We start from the raw sequence: 21,828 nt of genomic DNA, 5'->3' as shown, positions 1-21,828 counted from the left end.
CTTGTGACATACAATGTTTTATATAGCCGGATATTGTTCCTGGAGTGTGGTATTTCCTATCCATTTGTCCTCCCAGAATCTAATTTCCGAGCCGTCCTTAATCGAGAAGGATCCATAAGAGAAGAAATATTTCTTCGTGGCCATGAGACCCGCCCAAAAGTGCGAATCCCCAGGCTTCCAATATACTTGGGATATCGCCTTGGAACCCACATATTTCCTCCTCAGGAGGGTTTGCCATACACCATCTTCAGCCAGTAATCTAAACAACCATTCGCCAAGGAGGACCTTATTCTTAACCTCAAGGTCATGAATGCCCAACCCGCCTTGGTCTTTGGGACGGCAAACCACACTCCATTTAGCTAGTCAATATTTTTTCCTCTCACTATCTCCTTGCCAAAAGAATCTTGATCGCAAATAATCCAATCTATGTAAAACTCCTTTCGGCAACTGGAAGAAGGAGATCATATATAGTACCATGTTACTTAATACTAAATTTATGAGGACCAATCTTCCACCAAGAGACAACAGTTTACCTTTCCAACTGCTAAGTCTTTTTTGCAGTCTCTCCTCGACGTGTTTCCATTCAGCATTTGTGAGTCTCCGATAATGTATCGGTATCCCCAAATATGTGATTGGAAACTGGCCCAACCCGCATCCGAACAGTTCAGCGTACAGGTGAGCCTCGTCTTGAGCCTCGCCAAAACAAAACAATTCACTTTTATGAAAATTGATCTTAAGACCCGATAGTTGCTCGAATGCTGATAAAATTAATTTCAGATTTCTCGCTTTCTCAAGGTCATGATCCATGAAGAGAATTGTATCATCGACATATTGAAGTATAGAAATACCACCATCAACTAGATGATTTACTACCCCATCTATTTGGCCATCAATCTTGGTGCGCTCAATCATGACTGCTAGCATATCGGCCACTATATTGAATAGCATGGGCGATACCGAGTCACCTTGTCGCAATCCCTTCTTTATTTGGAAATAGTGTCCAACATCATCATTGACTTTAATGGCAACACTACCTCCAGAAACAAATTAAGCTATGGATCATAGCGCACCACTCTGCAGAAAATCCTTTCATTCTGAGAGTCTGTTGAAGAAATGGCCATTTGACTTTGTCATAAGCTTTTTCAAAGTCAATTTTGAGTACCACCCCATTCAACTTTTTTCGATGTAATTCATGGACTGTTTCATGAAGGATAACAACTCCATCTAGGATGTGTCTTCCTTGCATAAAAGAAGTCTGTGAAGGACGAATCACGTGTTCAGCAACGGAATTTAGCCTAATAGTCGCAACCTTCGTGAATATTTTAAAACTAACATTAAGGAGGCAAATAGGTCTATATTGTTGTATCCTTTCAGCCTCATTAACCTTAGGTAATAAAATAATCTTGCCTAAGTTTAAGCAAAGCAATTCTAATTGGCCAGCATGTAGGTCGCTAAACAAAAGTAGGAGATCCGGTTTGATGACTTCCCAGAAGTTCTGATAGAACTCAGCGGGAAAACCATCCGGACCCGGGGCTTTGTTGTGCTCCATTAGGAAAACCGCCTTTCTAACTTCCTCCTCAGAGTATGGGGCTTTTAGAAGGCCGTTTTCCTCATCAGAGACCTGCGGGATGTCATCTGTTCGGGACTCACACTAAAAAAATACACTTCTGTGATGATACGTGTTTTTCACAGTAGGTCACGTTTTTTGTCATGCATGTACATCCATGATGATTTTATGACAGAATCATGATAGTCGTACCTGTGCTGTCGTAGAAGTGTTCCATGACATTACCAAAATTATCATCACGGAAGTGTCCACTTCCATGACAATAAATCGCGCGTCACAGAAGTGCTTTCATCAAGGGTGACCGACACGTGGCATCCACCATAACGGAACGCCGTTAAGCTATCGGGTCAGGTTTTGGATCCGATAACCCGTTAACAGCCCCGACCAATGGGAAATTTCCACGTGTAAAATTCTTATTGGCCGGACGAAACACGTGTCAGCTCGTTAGTGGGTCAGATAGGCGCCTATGATATGTCGACACGTGCCACAGCCCACCACTGGCCCATTTAGCTTACAAAGCCGGCCCATTTGACTTGGTCAAAAGTTAACGGGCTGGCTCATGAAAAGCCTGTTAATGGTCTCTTTGCAAATAGCCCATTTTACGCCCCGTTAACTCGCGACCCATTAGGCCCTAAAGGAAATCGTCCCAACAACGTCATGTGGGCCGTCGAATATAACACCAGCCCATTTCACTTTCGGCCCATGTATGGCCCATGATGTCTTTCAGCCCATATGAGGCCTTCGTATATTTCGGCCCTTTACAGGCCCACGGTGACTCTAGCCCATAATGAACAATAATTTTCTTTGTACCCGTTAACGGCCCGTGATTTACATGGGCCGTTTCCAGCCCATGTTAGCTTTCGGCCTATTGATGGCCCATACGTTCTTGGGCTCCGTTTCGGCCCTCGATTACTTCCGGCCCGTCACTGGCCTATTCCCCTAATGGGCCAAATCCGGCCCATGGCAAGAGTCGGCCCGTTACTGGCCTATTCCCCTAATGGGCCAAATTCGGCCCATGGCAACAGTCGGCCCGTTACTGGCCTGTTACCCTAATGGGCCAAATTCGGCCCATGGCTAGAGTCGGCCCGTTTCTGGCCTGTTAACCCATTGCGCCGTTTCCGCCCCGTCCTATATTCTGGCCCATTAACGACCTGTTATGCCTGTGGCAGAATTAAGCCTTTGCTGTCCTACGGCCTGTTAATGGCCCGTTACCATGCTGGGCCGATACCAATTACGCCCGATTACGACCCATGTAGACCCATTTATCCGACGGCCCGAGGCCCACCGATTACAAGCCCATTTATCGACGGCCCATAGGAGACCCATGGATCCTACGACCCGTATATGGCCCATTGTAGTTGCGGCCACTAGAAAACTAGGGAAAAAGAAGACTAGGAAATAAATAAGGCCGAAACTAACGCTAGGCTATTAAGGCGATTGCGCAGATTACATCCACTTGGCATCAAAGATCGCCACCAGTGCAAATATAGGGAACACCCTACACTATACAAAAATGGCTTGTTGTTTTCTTCAGCCGGTGGCTGCACGTTAAGAATAAATTTTGTATCGCACCAAAACAAATTACAACTATATAACAAAAGGAAGGTTGGCATAAAACTTAACAGTCTAGCAGATAAATGCACCACCAGAAGTTCAGAAGCTCAGTTCATTTGACCTGACTGTTACGTTTTCATGCTGTATTGTCCGATGGAGTACCATAACCCTCGCCTTCATTTCCCCTAGGCTCCTGAACAACATAGCAAATGTCTAATAGTCTGGTTCCAAAACCATGCATATCTTGACGACATTGAGAAATGTTTCTCCTTGTTTCACAAAGGGTCTCTGTTAGGGAATGGACTTGTGTCTGGAGCGTAGATACACCATTGCTTTGAGCTTGCATATCTTGATCATGAGGCAGTTTGGACGATATTGCCTTAACAACCAACCCAGTATTACGCAGTAACGTGCTTTTGACACTGTTAGTGGACAGGTACTGACCCACTGCAGCAAGAGTTGACATTGCGGTTATAGTTGCCTCGCCACCTTCAGAAGGTGGCGGTTCCACCATTTTTCCATAGCTCGCTGAAAAGTTGAGGTTTTACATTAGTAGTACCAGAACAGAAGATATTAAGGAGGCAGCAAAACCAAACAAAATAGCTTTGGTCTATATATAGAACTTATTCTGGTGAACCCATGTAAAATATTAGTTGTATTTTATTGCAAAGTACATAATAAAACCAGGTTCCAAACATATGACCATGTACCATCGCTAATGTATTGTCTATTTCTTCACATTCTATTGAGGGCTAAGGATAAAGAGACGAAGTTTATAATACGGTAAGCATAGTATGACATCATTCATATCACAAAACAACTGAGAATAGACAAACAGGCAATTGTAACATTGTGTGGGCAAGTCTAGCACGGAACTAGATTACGAGTCAAGATCAAAGGAACATCACTCCTCTCTTTTAAACCTTGTAAGGTGCAATGATACGCTAAGACAATTGTGTATAAAATTGAAAAGAGTAATAGACATTGGCTGCAAACCATGCAGTTCAAGGCACAAGTCAGAGTAAGTAGTAGTTAAAAGGCATGAGGATTAAGGACTTACAACAGTGGCTTTGACTGGTGTAGTCATGCCCTTCTTCTTGCTGGTGTGACAGTCCTTGAAGATTTCCATAGCATTTGGTTCAGGTACTTTTTGGTCCTTGCGGGCTTTCCTCTGCATTTCGAACAAGTCAATATAGATCTGATAATATGGTACAACGAAAAGAGTGAAACAGCAGCTAATTACAAGAGCCTCGCAGTGTGCAATATAGCTACGAGGTCCTGTCGTCTATTGGAATTTCACTTTCATACGGTTGGCCTTGTTCTTTGAACAGTTCACCTACAAGAAGATAGATTTGTGTGGCACATGCGTAAATAGGACTTCAACATGTGATCTGATCACACACACACACACACACACACACACACACACACACACACACATATATATATATATATATATATATATATATATATATATATAATGTACCTGATACTTCGGATCAGACCAGTGTTTAACAAGGCCACTCCAGTCTTCATCCGATATATTTTCCACTAGAGATGTTTGGGAAAGTTCACTGTTAGCCTTGCCTTCAAAGTGAGTTTTCCTCAAGTTATACCGATACTGTCACAGAGCAGACTTGAAAACATGGGTGCAAGCTTGTATGGTTGCATCATCTTGCCTATCCAACTTGAACCTCATTTGTTGAAAATTATGGGAGTCTCATTATCAGTAACCTAGAAAGTATGGGACAGAGCAAGACGATATTACTAGTTTCCATACATAACCATACTTACAGATAAATGGTCGAGGAAGGTGTTGAACTGGGTTTCGTCTTTGTCATTCCTGTACTGAATCCATGTTGGGAGGATACGTACATGACACCTAACGGCAACCGCTGCCTCTGATACTAACTTGGCTGACTCTATAGCATCACGTGGCCTTTTTAAACCTGCCTCAAAATGGATCTCCATTCTTCCTCCTCTAGATTTAGTTAACCTATCGATCATTATCCCTGATGTTTGTTTCCTCTTGCACCTAGGTGCTTGTCCAACAACGAACATAGGAAGTGTTAGTTTACATCAAACTGTGAGACTACATATAAAGAAGCATGCAACTGTAACTTGACTCCAGCAACTACCTTCTTGCTGTTAAAGCTCACAAGGTTCATCTGATATTGCCAACTTGTCTTGTGTGTCAAGAGTGCTTGGGAAGTAGTGTCAGGTGGCAAGGGAGCTTGGGAACATGCTGCTAGCTCAGTTGACGCACGAGTAAGTCGTGCAACTAGTAGTACTGTGGTAGGTGTTGCAAGAACTAGGGCTGTCTCTGTTTGTTTGGTGGCAGCTATTTGTTTCTGTTTGGCTTTTTTTGCAACTCATGTAGCATGGGATGTCGTGTTTGTAGAATTTTCCGCTGGACTTTGACCTTCTATTGCACCATCAGTACCAACAGAATCTGTAGGATTCATCCACTTCTCATTCCTTGCCATTCTGTGTTTCTTCCTCTTTCTCTGTGCCATGTTAAGTCAAGCCGACAAGAAAAACAAATAAAAATTTAGTTCTTCAGAACAAATTGATGCGTGATGCAGACGAACTGAACTTTGATGTTAGAGAACCACATGATAGGAGGATGTAATATGTATGAAAAATAGGACGGAAGAGATAACCAGAACTATGATGTGTAAACTAAGAAGAAGACATTTCACCAAATTAGAAGCAATGCAATGGAAGGTAGACACCATATGAAAGATGCTACAAATATCGCTCTGCCAAGTTAACAATGTCTCATCATAAATGGCGTTTAAACGAATGTGAAGCAGTACAAGAAATAAATCATATGCAAAATGCAAACAACATCACACTACCATGTTAGAGGTCTCTCGTCATTAGTGCCATTGCATATTCACATCATTGCATATTCACAACTTATGATGTGTAAACTAAGGAGAAGGCATTTCAACAAATTAGAAGCAATGAAAGCTAGACACCATATGAAAGATGCAATGAATATCACTCTACCAAGTTAAAACTGTCTCATCATAAGTGCCATTTCAACAAATTAGTAGTACAAGCTAGAAAAGAATGTGATATGTAACCTATATGACACTCCAAAGTCAAACGTGTCTTATGATAAGTGATTGTTGCAGGCTACACAACAGTAGTAATTTGATGTAAGAACATGGTGTGATAGATAGATATTGTATGTTCTAGAAACAGGAACACGTGTCTTATTCAAGTATAATGTGTAAAGTAAGCAGATGGAATTCAACAGAATTAGAAGCAATACAAGCTAGACATCACACATAACATGCAACCACATATAACAGTGCCAAGTTAGAGGGAGCACCGGTGATGCTGCACTAGGGGAGACTTGCTCAGCATAAACACAACTTTGTTGAGTGTCTATGCATGTGTTGTCTTGGAAATCATCTTGGGGGTGTGGAGGAGTAGAAACTGTAGAGGCCCTCCGTTCGGAAGGACCACCTTTATCTGCTGCCTTGCTAACTTCCTTCCGCTTTATTGATTTTGAATTGTCAAGTAAAACCGACAAGAAAAAGCAATAAAATTCTCTCTTCAGAACTCATTCATGCATGATACTGACAATCACTACTTTGATGTAAGGCAAACACATGATACCAGGATGGAATATGTACGAAAAACAAGACGGCACGCCATGTTCACAACTGTTTGGGTAAACTAAGCAGAAACCATTCCAGCAAATAAGAAGCAATGCAAGCTAGACAGCACATGAAAGATGCAACCAATATGACTCTACCAAGTTAAAAGCGTCCCATCATAAACGGAATTTCAACAAATTAGAAGCAGCGCGTGCTATAAATCATATGAAAGATGCAACTGATATCGCACTACATATACTAAAGGTGTCTCGTCATATTGATTGATGCGGGATACAAAAAGACAATAGTTTTATGTAAGGACATGCTTAATAGACAGATGTACTATGTACTAAATACAGGAAAGCATGTCACATTAACAGGTATAATGTATAAGCTAAGCAGACTAGCACATGCAGTTTAACCAGATTGGAAGAATTACAATCTAGACACCACATGCAACATGCAACCACATATCACGCTACCAAGTTAGAGCAAGCACCTGCGATGCTAGTGTAGGGGAAATGCTGTAATCAACTACAGAGCTACGTTCACTATCTTCATCTAGCATTTCTGTTTCTTGAGAATCATGTCGGGAGGCTGACGCTGCATTCTTTAAATGAGGAGTAGTCCCCTTGCCTGCCTGCCTCGTCATAAGTGATTGACGAGGGATACACAAGAACATTAGTTTGATGTAAGAACATGGTTAATACACAGATGTACTAGTATGTACCAAAACCAGAAAGGCATGTCATATTTAAAGGTATAATGTGTAAGCTAAGCAGATGCAATTTAAGCAAATTGGAAGCAATACAAGCTAGACATCCGGCTGGAGTGGTGAGCATGATCATCTAGGACCTGAGAGCCTGGTGGGAGGCGGGCTGCTTCGCCACCATCACAGCTTTTTAGTTGGCTTCCAGGTGATGCCTATCTTTGCTGGGCTTGTCACTGGCTCGGCCAGTGCCCTTACTAGCTATTTGTCTTCTGGTGCTCACGGGATGGTGGTTCATGTAAAAAATATCTTTCCTTATCTTACCGACTTCGGCCTTTCAAATACAAGCTAGACACCATATGGAACATGCAACCACATATGACACCGCGAAGTTAAAGCAAGCACCTGGGATGGTGGTTCATTGCGAGCGAGGTCATCAACTCCAGAGCTACGTTTACCGTTTCCATCTGCTGACACTGCACCCTTTATAGCACTGTAACGTGTCTTGCCTACCCGCATATGAAGCTGGAGCGACTTCTCTCTTTTCTTTGCTGCTTCTCTTTCGGCAGGAGAGTCTGAAACACCCTTGCATAAAAACACAATAGTGAGAGTATGGGTGAAGTGTGTGCAGAACTAGTACACTGTAAAAGTAGCAGATAGCAGGTGGCTGAAAAATAAATGATAGGAGACATATGATAGCTCTACAACATTGCATGGCAAACAAAATTAGATTCTACTCTATATGATTTTGTAATATATGAGCACAGGAAATGCAGGTACTCCTCCAGCACACCACCACATGTGGTCATATCTAAGATAACAGTCGACTGAAAATAAATAGGTCAGTCGATTTTTTTAATGAACCGTCCGATGTATAAGGAACGGGCAGATGGCCTTCGTCTACCTCCTTCTAGTCACTGTTGACGATCTTTCTCGAACCGCCAGTGACCACCGGCCCAGACCCCTGCCTCCGCCGCCCCGCCCTCCCATCGACCTCACACCACCGCCGTGCTTAGCAGCACCCCCTGGCCATCCCTTTAATCTCAGCCGACCTCCAGATCGGTGCCAGTAGCTCTAGGCCGCACACGCCCCTAAGATAAACACCAAGGTGCTGCTTCCCCGGCATAATAGGTGTACTAGCGCCTGTTACGCCGGGGAATGCTTCCGTTAATTGGGAATCAACTGGCCAAAAATTGAAATTCAGGGGGGCGACGGACCTCTAGCTAAGGTGAAATAGTATATGAGGAGAAACCTTGTGCATCGCGAGTTACTAGGAACATCTAGTATCAAGAAGAAGCGATCAACTAGTGTCTTCTGTGGGATGAATACCGTGCAAGCAGAGACGTAAGATTTGCACGAATAAGGGAAGAGGAGTACCTTTTTCGGTTGCCGGTGTAGTCACCTCCACATGTCGCGCCGATCTTCTTCTTTTTACCGGGGAAACCGATGTTCTGGAGGGTGCAGACTTGGACGAACCCATGGCCAAATTGTTGACTGTGTTGCCATGGCCGTTTGTCGGCACATGGGAAGCAGATCCAAGGCGGCAAAGGACGACGTAGCAGGAACAGCTCCGGTGCGGTGGAGGGTGGCGAAGTTGGAGTGGTAGAAGTGAGGCGTAGGACGGCATGGTTGAACTGGCTCGGGTACGGACGGCTCGGCCTCGGCTTCAACTACTAGCCGTGGAGGGCATTGCGGTTGAGGTTGCGGTGGATGACAACGCCGGGGTATCGACTCCGGCGTGATGGAGGAGGGCGGCGGCTGATGGGTGGGATGGGGTGGCGGACGGAGGACGCCGGGGTTTTGCGACTGGTGGAGAGGTAGTTTTGGTGCCCACGGAGTACGAATGGGGAATCAGACGAGTGGGGGGTGGGAACCATGTTTTCGTCTAGGATGCGCTTGTTTTTGGCTTTTTTGAACATAAGATGGGACACGCTTGTTTGAAATTTGGGGAAAGTACAAACTTTGCCCCCCTCTTAAATTTCAGACCTACTGCGGGTCGGGGGTAGGATGGTAATCCCAGGTGTCCCAAATAGTGGGCGGGAGCGATTTTGGCCGCGCACATGTGTGCTTAGGCGGACATTGTGTACAAATGTTTTTCGTAGGCGGTTGCGTGGCGTCTAGATGAAGATACAAACCTACCCCGGTTTAGACCTTTGGACGTCGGGCCGGTAGGTTTCACGGGTCGGAGTTATTAGAAAAGTAATTTCCTTGTACTACCAAACATTGGTCTCACGCAGTTTCGGGTGAGTAGAGGCTCTTTTGGCGCTTCGTTTGAAATTTTGAAACACATGCATTCACGTTTAGAGTACTCTTGAACTATGAGGATTGACCTAAATAGATAACGTTATATTTGACCTTGTATATTTGAAAACCTCATTAAATTATCCGCTTCTTTTTGAAATTTTGACACTTGAAAATCCTATAACTACGATTATTTTGGAATGGAGGAGCTAAATTTGAATCTATTTTGTACACGACAACATATGCTATTATGTACAAAATCAGAGCAAAGATTGGTGCCCCCATAATTTAGGTATGGTTTACAAATGCCATGATATCAAATTCAAATAATTGAATGGACTTCATGTTGAATTCGATTTTTTAAACCACCTTAAGTTGAATTCAAATGTATGCTAGTTCATAGGTAGCTATTTATAATGTCCATTGTGTAACTTTCGTATGTATAATGTGCTTTACACACACAACATGAACTATACTCACGTTTATATTCGATTGCTAAAGCGATGCATTGTCTGGAGTTCAATATACTAACTATGTGGATCAATTGTGTCGAATAATAACATAGACATGCTCAAATTCAATAGAATCTAGATGTCTGATGGATCAATGACCACTCCTTACGCGAATTGCAAATATCATGATCCCATCCTAATATTTGGATACAATTTATATCTTTAATCACTGTGTAGAGCAGTCTTTCACGTGTAGTTTCACTCTCCATCGGTGGTCTCTCACACATGCTCACACACTCTCTCCCGAGGTGTCTTTCTCGCACACATGCTCTAGATATAACCCTCCCTCCCTCTTGTAACCATTTACAACTGTTTTCACTAACCTTTATCACAAGCACTCTTCCTCTCGCAAACATACACACGCACAATCCTCATCGACCCTTTCTATATACATGGACCTGCCTACGTGTCTCATGTACGCACATTATCTTTACGCCTGTCTCTCACGCATTGTCTCACACCTCTCTTCCTAATCGACGAGTATGATTCTAGCAGAGCATTCTATAGGATGCCCCTTAAAGTTAGGTTGGATGAATAGTAATATCAGAGATAAAGGGGTTACCTTAGTCCGAGAACCTAGGGTACAAATCCTAGCCGGCTTTGTCAGTGGACACAAAGTCCATCACAATTCTGCTATCTTTGTCTTGTATGACTAGTCATCCATGGTTCTTCCTAAATGCGTCACAGGCCGACCAATGTGGCGCAGGACGGAACCGAACGAAGGGCCTCACCTCGACCCACCGGAACTCACGCGGTGACACACCCTCTGCCCCCACGTCTCATTATCTTCTCAAACCCACATATACCAACACAAACACCACACACACAGAAAATTTCTCCTAGTGCCTCTATTCCCTCCCCCTTGCATATACACACTCAAGGGAATGGAATCTCTTGTCATGACGTCATATTCATCTCTCTCTCTCTAGACCACTCTCATTTCTCATGCTATCTCTCCCACGCCCCCCCGTCGGCCCCTCTATCCATGCCTCTCTCGAAAACATAATACACACACATACCTCTCTAGGCCCCACCGAATGCATCAACTACACATTCACACATGTTACATCACGTACCCCATTGATCTAAAAAGCCCTCTCTTCACGTTTATTTCGCCAAAAAAATTATTTTAGAGTTTCTACATATATACAACATTACAAAGTTATATGGAGGAGTACGAACGCTAATTTGCATTGCATGGTGCCCACAATGATATTTATTCCGCACTGTGAATTTGTACATTTTTATACTATATACAAAGTTAGTCATAATAAAAAGAAACGAAGAGCATCTCTCTCTCCATCGCATACCCCCCTGTACGCCCCTTTCACGTATGCATACAAAACTATCTCCAGGTCCTCTAAAAATAAGTCCCCAGAAAATTCACGCATGTTTCATCTTTCTCTCGCGATATATGCAATGACGATCATTGTATTTGAAGCGAAAGCACGATACGTACATTGGACTTCAGAATCCACTCATTACGGTCACCATTTACGTTTAGTGGTTATTATACAGTCAGGGCTCATCGTACAACTCTGTATTTGCTCATGACATGACTAGTTGACCAGTTAAACGCTCCACGTGGCACCTCTAGTGTTGCATCACATTATCTCACTACCATCGTGCCCACCTGTCGACTTGTATCTACTCTACATCTACACTCTTATAAAATACGTAAAATACACTTTTATAAAAAACATAGTTGGTGATGATGGTGTGCCTGCCATCCTGCAATATAGGCTGTCCGATTTATATCTGACGTATAGGAAAGAAACTATGACAATTTTGTAAAAAGGTACCCACACACCTCTCCACATTTCAAATAAGGCCTTCCCTCCTTCATCCTTTTCTCTCACAAGATAAACAAGTCATACAAATGCATCTTGATGTTACGTGCAACGCACGGGCATCTTGCTAGTAAGAATGAAAGCAAACGACAAAAAAAATATTTGGACGGTGGTTCAAAGTCATGACCGCGGGCACAGCGGACAAGGTGGCCTGGTATTGGTATGCTGAACCATCTGTTTTAACACACAGGAGCTGGTGTGATGATTATACACACACGCACGCATGCACATGAATTGTATCCACGCAACACTCACACAAACACATGCACCCACGCACGCACGCAACACTCACACGTACACACGCAGCCATGCACGCACACAACACTCACACGCACACACGCACGCATGCATGCACACACCAGTACACCACACGACCAACACACACTCTCACGCTCAAGTGCTCAACCTACACGTGCATGCGCACACATCAGGCCTTGACAGACACATACACAACCAGGTGATTCCCGCGCACGGGTTGGAGCCTTGTCGCGCCTGCGTAAATTTGTGTTTATCTGACCTTTTCCCTATGCGAACTGAGAACTGATAGGTGGGACCCAGAAGGAACATGGTCAATTTAACTAGTCAACATGGCACCACGCAGACTATTTGGCCGGTCAACAGAGTGCAATCCGATGCTGAACTGTGAGCAAGTGAAACGTATATAGTGACCATAATCAGCTTATTCTGAAGTTCGGTGACCGTATTACGCTTTTCTCTCTGTAGGCCCTCCAAAACTACATCTCTACACGTTCTCGCATGCTACATCTAACAACTATGCAATACAACACTACTACTACACTCTGACACAATAAATCATATGCGTTTTTAGTTTTACTAGATATCGTATTGTTACTTATAATTATTCAGTTTGCATACATTAAAATTGCCTTTGAAATGTATGGCCAGTATCATCTACCGCGCGGGAAAAATCCCGCCCTTTCCTATTTAATCGGGTTTGTATCGATGGATCGTGCGAAAGAGCAAAACTATAGTACTGTACTGTACAAGTGACAGTTCACTGGGCCGTCGTGTCGTCTACTCATCCGTCGTAAGAGTGGAGCACTCGCTTTCATAAATCTTCTAGTCCCTTTCGCCAACATGTGGGACATCAAGCTACCGGGTCCACGTGCCATACCGGAATACAATGCAGAGCAGCCGGGGTGAAGCACCCCAGTCATGGCGCCGGCGTAGTAATGAGCAATGAGGCGTCAAATCACAAAGTTGCACCTTTCCCGCAGTTAAGTTGGAGGGACGAAGTAATAATGCTAAAAAAGAAGTTGGAGGGACGAAGCAACCATCATTTCACTCGTTGCTGAATCTGCTTCTCCCTCATCTTCTTCAACTTAACCACGTGTTGCTTCTGTCGTTGTTCTGCCTCATGTGGGACGCGGATCGGCTTGGTAAAGCACTGACACGTGGGACCGCATGTTAGTAAACCGCCAGGACAACGTCCTCCGAAAATAAGAAGCCTAATCCTAGACTTACAAAGGGCTACGTAGCTGCTACGTATACTTTCCATCTAATCTATATATGCGCCCCCTGATTTTCAGGTGGGGTGGGCCTAATCCTCTCCTTTAATCCAATCAAATAGTCCCACATCACATCAGTTCATAACTTTACGTAAACCATTATGTGGATGTAGCATTACTCAAATAAGAAGCCTCCCCCGACATCCGCGCGGCAAAATCACCTCCTTTTTACTAATCTTGATTCTATAATTTTTTAGATCAATATAATTGAGATTTGTATAGATAGCACACAGGAGCAAAACCAAGTGGTACGGTTAAGGGCATCCACAATGTGTAGCCAAATGTGAAAATAGCTTTTGGCATCGTGGGAACCATTGTGGACGGTGTTGCCAAAGCCAACAAGATGGAACCGAAGCTCCCTGGTTGATTGATTGAAGGAATATAAAAATGCAACGTCTCCTCTTTCTCCCATGCTTGGACGCATGTAGTACAGTATAGAGCACAAAGTCTACTCCCGTGTCCCTTCTATCACAAATCACAAAGCAGTGAGGCGTAAAATCACAAAAGCACGGACGAAGCAACCATCATTTCACTCTTTGCTGACTCCGCTTCTCCATCGTCTTCTTCGAGAAACTATCTCACCGCACTAGTACTCCTAGTAGTACTAGTAAAGTACTTCCTGGATGCAAATAAGGCGGTTGTCTCGGCTTGCAGGCGGCACTTGCGAATGACTTACCGTGGTCTCCCTCAATGGTGTTCTCTGTCGAACGCACTTCGCCAAACCACAAAAAAAAGATATCGTCGACGTCACCGCAATGGGGAAGGAAGTCAAATATAGTTACTACCTCCATTTTTTTGTACACAAGGCCAGTATATCAAAATTACAATTTGCAAAGGGCCACTAACACTAATCGAGGAAAAATTGATGGGGTTAGCAACCAAGGACATTAATATCCCCTGCATGCATGTGGAAGTGAGAAGGTTGGTTTGCATGGCGCTGCATTAATCAAGCGATGAGGAGTGAGATGGTTAGCTCTTTGGTCTTTGGAGAAAAAATACGCATTAATTGACACGTGAAACGAGGATTTGTATCGATTAAATCCCGCGAAGGAAAACCCCGCCTTTCTTTTTTAACACTAATACTCCTAGTACGTACGTACTTATCCTGTTTGGGTCTAGGCCTTGCATTGCCAAACTTCGCCACACATTTTTGCCAAGCTTGCCTAAAGTTTTCAAAATGTGAAGGAGGTACACTTGCACACGTCTGTCGCGGTTGCACCGCACCATCACACGGTCGCTCCTGCACGCCGCGGTCGCACCGCACTGCTACGTCTCCAACGTATCTATAATTTTTGATTGTTCCATGCTATTATATTACCCCTTTTGGATGTTTATGGGCTTTATTTTACAAATTTATATCATTTTTGGGACTAACCTACTAACCGGAGGTCTAGCCCATATTGCTGTTTTTTTCCTATTTCAGTATTTTGAAGAAAAGGAATATCAAACGGAGTCCAAACGGAATGAAACCTTCGGGAGCGTTATTTTTGGAACAAATCTGATCCGGAGAGCCTGGAGTGCAAGTCAAGAAAGCTCTGAGGGCCCCACGAGATAGGAGGGCGCCCCCCTGTAGGGCCGCCCCCCTGTCTCGTGGGCCCCTCGGGCGACCACCGACGTACTTCCTCCTCCTATATATACCTACGTACCCCGAAAACAACCAGGAGCACCACGAAACACAATTTCCACCGCCGTAACCTTCTGTATCCGCGAGATCCCATCTTGGAGCCCTTGCCGGCACTCTGCCGGAGGGGGAAGCAACCACAGAGGGCCTCTACATCAACATCCTTGCCCCTCCGATGAGTTGTGAGTAGTTTACCACAGACCTACGGGTCCATAGTTATTAGCTAGATGGCTTCTTCTCTCTTTTTGGATCTCAATACAATGTTCTCCCCCTCTCTTGTGGAGATCTATTCGATATAAACTCTTTTTGCGGTGTGTTTGTCGAGATCCGATGAATTGTGGGTTTATGATCAAGTTTATCTATGAATAATATTTGAATCTTCTCTGAATTCTTTTATGTATGATTGAGTTATCTTTGCAAGTCTCTTCGAATTATCAGTTTGGTTTGGCCTACTAGATTGATCTTTCTTGCCATGGGAGAAGTGCTGAGATTTGGGTTCAATCTTGTGGTGTTCTTACCCAGTGACAGAAAGGGTTGCAAGACATGTATTGTATTGTTGCCATCAAGGATAACAAGATGGGGTTTATATCATATTTCATGTGTTTATCCCTCTACATCATATCATCTTGCTTAATGCATTACTCTGTTCTTATGAACTTAATACTCTAGATGCATGCTGGACAGCGGTCGATGTGTGGAGTAATAGTAGTAGATGCAGGCAGGAGTCGGTCTACTAGTTATGGACGTGATGCCTATATACATGATCATGCCTAGGTAATCTCATAACTATGCGCTTTTCTATCAATTGCTCGACATTAATTTGTTCACCCACCGTAATACTTATGCTATCTTGAGAGAAGCCTCTAGTGAAACCTATGGCCCCCGGGTCTATCTCTTATCATATTTGCTTTCCATCTACTTTATTTGCATCTTTACTTTTTGCATCTATATTACAAAATACCAAAAATATATTTATCTTTTCATATTATCTTTATTAGATCTCACTTTCGCAAGTGGCCGTGAAGGGATTGACAACCCCTTTATTGCGTTGGTTGCAAGTTCTCAGTTTGTTTGTGTAGGTGTGTGGGACTTTTGAGGAGCCTCCTACTGGATTGATACCTTGGTTCTCAAAACTAAGGGAAATACTTACGCTACACTTTGCTGCATCACCCTCTCCTCTTCGAGGAAAACCAACGCAAGCTCAAGACGTAGCAAGAAGGATTTCTAGCGCCGTTGCCGGGGAGTCTTGTGAAATCAATACCGCTTTGCTGAATCTTGTTATGAAAGATCAATTTGCCGGCCTTCCTAGTGAAGATGCCGCTACTCATCTAAACAATTTTGTTGATTTGTGTGATATGCAAAAGAAGAAAGATATGGATAATGATATTGTTAAATTGAAGTTATTTCCATTTTCACTTAGAGATCGTGCTAAAGTTTGGTTTTTGTCTTTGCCTAAAAATAGTATTGATTCTTGGAACAAGTGCAAAGATGCTTTTATCTCTAAGTATTTTCCTCCCGAGATCATTACTCTTAGGAACGATATTATGAATTTTAAACAACTTGATCATGAGCATGTTGCCCAATCTTGGGAAAGAATGAAATTGATGCTTCGCAATTGCCCTACTCATGGTTTGAATTTATGGATGACCATACAAAATTTTTATGCCGGTTTGAACTTTGACTCTAGAAATCTCTTAGATTCGGCCACGGGAGGCACGTTTATGGAAATCACGTTAGGAGATGCTACAAAATTGCTTGATAATATTATGGCTAATTATTCTCAATGGCACATCGAAAGATCTTCTAGTAAAAAAGTGCATGCTATAGAAGAAATTAATGTTTTGAGTGGAAAGATGGATGAACTTATGAAGATGTTTGCTACTAAAAATACTCCTCTTGATTCCAATGATATGCCTTTGTCTTCCTTGATTGAGAATAATAATGAATCTATGGATATGAATTTTGTTGGTAGGAATAGTTTTGGAAACAATGCTTATAGAGGAAATTTTAATGCTAGACCGTTCCCTAGTAATCCCTCTAATAATTATGGAAATTCCTACAACAATTCTTATGGTAATTTTAATAAGATGCCCTCTGATTTTGAGAATAGTGTGAAAGAATTTATGATTTCTCAAAAGAATTTTAATGCTTTGCTTGAAGAAAAATTGCTCAAAGTTGATGATTTGGCTAGGAATGTTGATAGACTTTCGCTTGATGTTAATTCTCTTAAACTTGGATCTTCTTCTCCTAAGCATGATATCAATGAGTCTCTCAAAGTAATGAGAATTTCCATTGATGAGTGGAAGGAAAGAACCGCTAGATTGCATGCTAAAAAAGAAAGCTTTATAAAAGCGTGGTCTTCTAGTTTCCATGAAAATAATGATGAGGATCTTAAAGTTATTGATACGTCTCCGATTAGATCTATGTTTTGCAATATGAATTTTGATGATTATGGGAGTGATGATGAATCAACTTTTCCTAGAAGGCGTCCCGAAAATTCAGAGTCTTTAGATCTTGATGTAAAAATTGGTAAAAGTGAGATTGGAGAATCCTCTACTTCTAATAATGTTGAACTTACTATCTCGGATTTCAAGGAATTTGATTATGATAATTGTTCTTTTAAAAGGGTGTATTTCCTTATTGCAATCCGTTGTTAATTCTCCTCATGCTTATAGTCAAAATAAAGCTTTTACCAAACATATTGTTGATGCCTTGATGCAATCTTATGATGAAAAATTTAATTTGGAAGTTTCTATACCTAGAAAAATTAATGATGAGTGGGAACCTACTATAAAGATTAGAATTAAAGATCATGAGTGTTTTGCTTTGTGTGATTTGGGTGCTAGTGTTTCTACAATTCAGAAAACTTTATGTGATATTCTAGGTTTCCATGATCTTGATGATTGCTCTTTAAATTTGCACCTTGCGGATTCCACCATTAAAAAGCCTATGGGAAGGATCAATGATGTTCTTATCATTGCAAATAGAAATTTGGTGCCCGTAGATTTTATCATTCTTGATATATATTGCAATCTTTCTTGCCCTATTATTCTTGGTAAACCTTTCCTTAGAACGATTGGTGCGATTATTGATATGAAGGAAGGGAATATTAGATTCCAATTTCCATTAAAGAAAGGCATGGAGCACTTTCCAAGAAAGAAAGTCAAATTATCTTATGAATCTATCATGCGTGTTACTGATGAATTTAGTGCCAAAGATGGCACTCGTTAGATCTATCTTTGTTTTTATGCCTAGCTAGGGGCGTTAAACGATAGCGCTAGTTGGGAGGCAACCCAATTTTTCTTTATGTTTTTTGTTTTTGCTCCGGTTTAGTAATAAATCTTGCATCTACCTTCTGTTTAGATGTGTTTTTATCTTTTAATTAGTGTTTGTGCCAAGTAGAACCTATAGGATAACCTACGATGATAGTTGATTTGATTCTGCTGAAAAACAGAAACTTTACGCGCACGAATATAATTTTGTTAAATCACAGGAACGTGCTTTTGCGTTGATTATTTTTTCTTCTGTTCAGTAAACAAATTGTCCAGGACTTCCTATTTTGGTAGGATTTTTAGAGTTCCAGCAGTTTGCGTTAGTTACAGATTTCTACAGACTATTCTGTTTTTGACAGATTCTGTTTTTCGTGTATTGTTTGCTTATTTCAATGCATCTATGGCTAGTAAATTAGTTTATAAACCACAAATAAGTTGGAACACAGTAGGTTTAACAGCAAATTAAATAAAGAATGAGTTCTTTGCAGTACCTTATGTGGTGGTTTTGTTTTCTTTCACTAACGGAGCTTATAAAATTTCCTGTTGAGTTTTGTGTTGTGAAGTTTTCAAGTTTTGGGTAAAGCTTTTATGGACTATGGAATAAAGGGTGGCAAGAGCCTAAGCTTGGGGATGCCCATGTAACCCCAAGATATTCAAGAATAGCCAAAATCCTAAGCTTGGGGATGCCCCGGGAAGGCATCCCCTCTTTCGTCTTCGTTCATTGGTAACTTTACTTGGAGCTATATTTTTATTCGCCACATGATATGTGTTTTGCTTGGAGCGTCGTGTATTATATTAGTATTTGCCTTTTAGTTTACCACAATCATCCTTGCTGTACACACCTTTTGGGAGAATCCTATTTGATTAGAATTTGCTAGAATACTCTATGTGCTTCACTTATATCTTTTGAGCTTGATAGTTTTTGCTCTAGTGCTTCACTTATATCTTTTAGAGCACGGTGGTGTCTTTATTTTGAAGAAATTTCTATTCTATCATGCTTCACTTATATCATTTTGAGAGTCTTTTAGAACAGCATGGTATTTGCTATGATCATAAAGTTGGTCCTAGAATGATGAGCATCCAAGTTGGGTATACTAAAAACTATCATAGAAAGTGAATTGGATGCTATGATCAATTTGATGCTTGATAATTGTTTTGAGATATGGAGGTAGTGATATTAAAGTCATGCTAGTTGGGTGATTATTAATTTAAAGAATGCTTGTGTTGAAGCTTGTGATTCCCGTAGCATGCACGTATGGTGAACCGCTTTGTGATGAAGTTGGAGCACAATTTTATTTATTGATTGTCTTCCTTATGAGTGGCGGTCGGGGATGAGTGATGGTCTTTTCCTACCAATCTATCCCCCTAGGAGCATGCGCGTAGTACTTTGGTTTTTGATGACTTCTAACTTTTTGCAACAAGTATATGAGTTCTTTTGATTAATGTTGAGTCCATGGATTATACGCACTCTTTCACCCTTCCACTATTGGTAGCCTCTCTTGTACCGCGCAACTTTCGCCTGTACCATACACCCACCATTTACCTTCCTCAAAACAGCCACCATACCTACCTATTATGGCATTTCCATAGCCATTCCGAGATATATTGCCATGCAACTTTCCACCGTTCCGTTCATATGACACACATTACTTTTGTCATATTGCTTTTTGCATGATCATGTAGTTGACATTGTATTTGTGGCAAGGCCACCTTCATAATTTTCATACATGTCGCTCTTGATTCATTGCATATCCCAGTACACCGCCGGAGGCATTCATATAGAGTCATATCTTGTTCTAGCTTTGAGTTGTAAATCCATAAAAGTGTGATGATCTTCATTATTAGAGCATTGTCCTAGTGAGGAAAGGATGATGAAGACTATGATTCCCCCATAAGTCAGGATGAGACTTCGGACTTTACAAAAAGAAAAAAAAAGAAAAAAAGGAAAAAAATAGAAAGGCCAAAAAGAAAAAAAAGAGAAGGCCAAAGAAAAAAAAGAAAAAAAGGGGAAAGAAAAAAAATGAGAGAAAAAGAGAGAAGTGACAATGCTACTATCTCTTTTTCCACACTTGTGCTTCAAAATAGCACCATGATCTTCATGTTAGAGAGTCTCATATATTGTCACTTTCATATAGTAGTGGGAATTTTTCATTATAGAACTTGGCTTGTATATTTCAATGATGGGCTTCCTCAAAAGTGCCCTAGGTCTTCATGAGCGAGCAAGTTGGATGCACCCCACTTAGTTTCTTTTATTGAGCTTTCATATATTTATAGCTCTAGTGCATCCGTTGCATGGCAATCCCTACTCACTCACATTGATATCTATTAATGGGCATCTGCATAGCCCGTTGATACGCCTAGTTGATGTGAGACTATCTTCTCCTTTTTGTCTTCTCCACAACCACCATTCTATTCCACATATAGTGTTATGTCCATGGCTCACGCTCATGTATTGCGTGAAAGTTGAAAAAGTTTGAGATTATTAAAGTATGAAACAATTGCTTGGCTTGTCATCGGGGTTGTGCATGATTAAATACTTTGTGTGATGAAGATAGAGCATAGCCAGACTATATGATTTTGTAGGGATAACTTTATTTAGCCATGTTATTTTGAGAAGACATGATTACTTTGATTAGTATGCTTGAAGTATTACTATTTCTTATGTCAATATGAACTTTTATTTTGTATTCATTTGGATCTGAACATTCATGCCACAATAAAGAAAATTACATTGAGAAATATGCTAGGTAGCATTCCACATAAAAAATTTCTTTTTTATCATTTACCTACTCGAGGACGAGCAGGAATTAAGCTTGGGGATGCTTGATACGTCTCCAACGTATCTATAATTTTTGATTGTTCCATGCTATTATATTACCCCTTTTGGATGTTTATGGGCTTTATTTTACACATTTGTATCATTTTGGGACTAACCTACTAACCGGAGGCCCAACCCATATTGTTGTTTTATTTGCCTATTTCAGTATTTCGAAGAAAATGAAGATGGAGTCCAAACAGAATGAAACCTTCAGGAGCGTTATTTTTGGAACAAATCTGAGCTGGAGAGCCTGGAGTGCAAGTCAAGAAAGCTCCGAGGGCCCCACGAGATAGGAGGGTGCCCCCCCTGTAGGGCGCGCCCCCTGTCTCGTGGGCCCCTCGGGCAACCACCGACGTACTTCTTCCTCCTATATATACCTACGTACCCCAAAAACATCCAGGAGCACCACGAAACACAATTTCCACCGTCGTAACCTTCTGTATCCGCGAGATCCCATCTTGGAGCCCTTGCCGACACTCTGCCGGAGGGGGAAGCAACCACGGAGGGCCTCTACATCAACATCCTTTCCCCTCCGATGAGT

Source organism: Triticum dicoccoides, chromosome 1B, assembly GCF_002162155.2.
Source record: "Triticum dicoccoides isolate Atlit2015 ecotype Zavitan chromosome 1B, WEW_v2.0, whole genome shotgun sequence".
NCBI classification, from domain to species: domain Eukaryota; kingdom Viridiplantae; phylum Streptophyta; class Magnoliopsida; order Poales; family Poaceae; genus Triticum; species Triticum dicoccoides.
Note: the sequence above shows the minus strand (reverse complement) of the source record.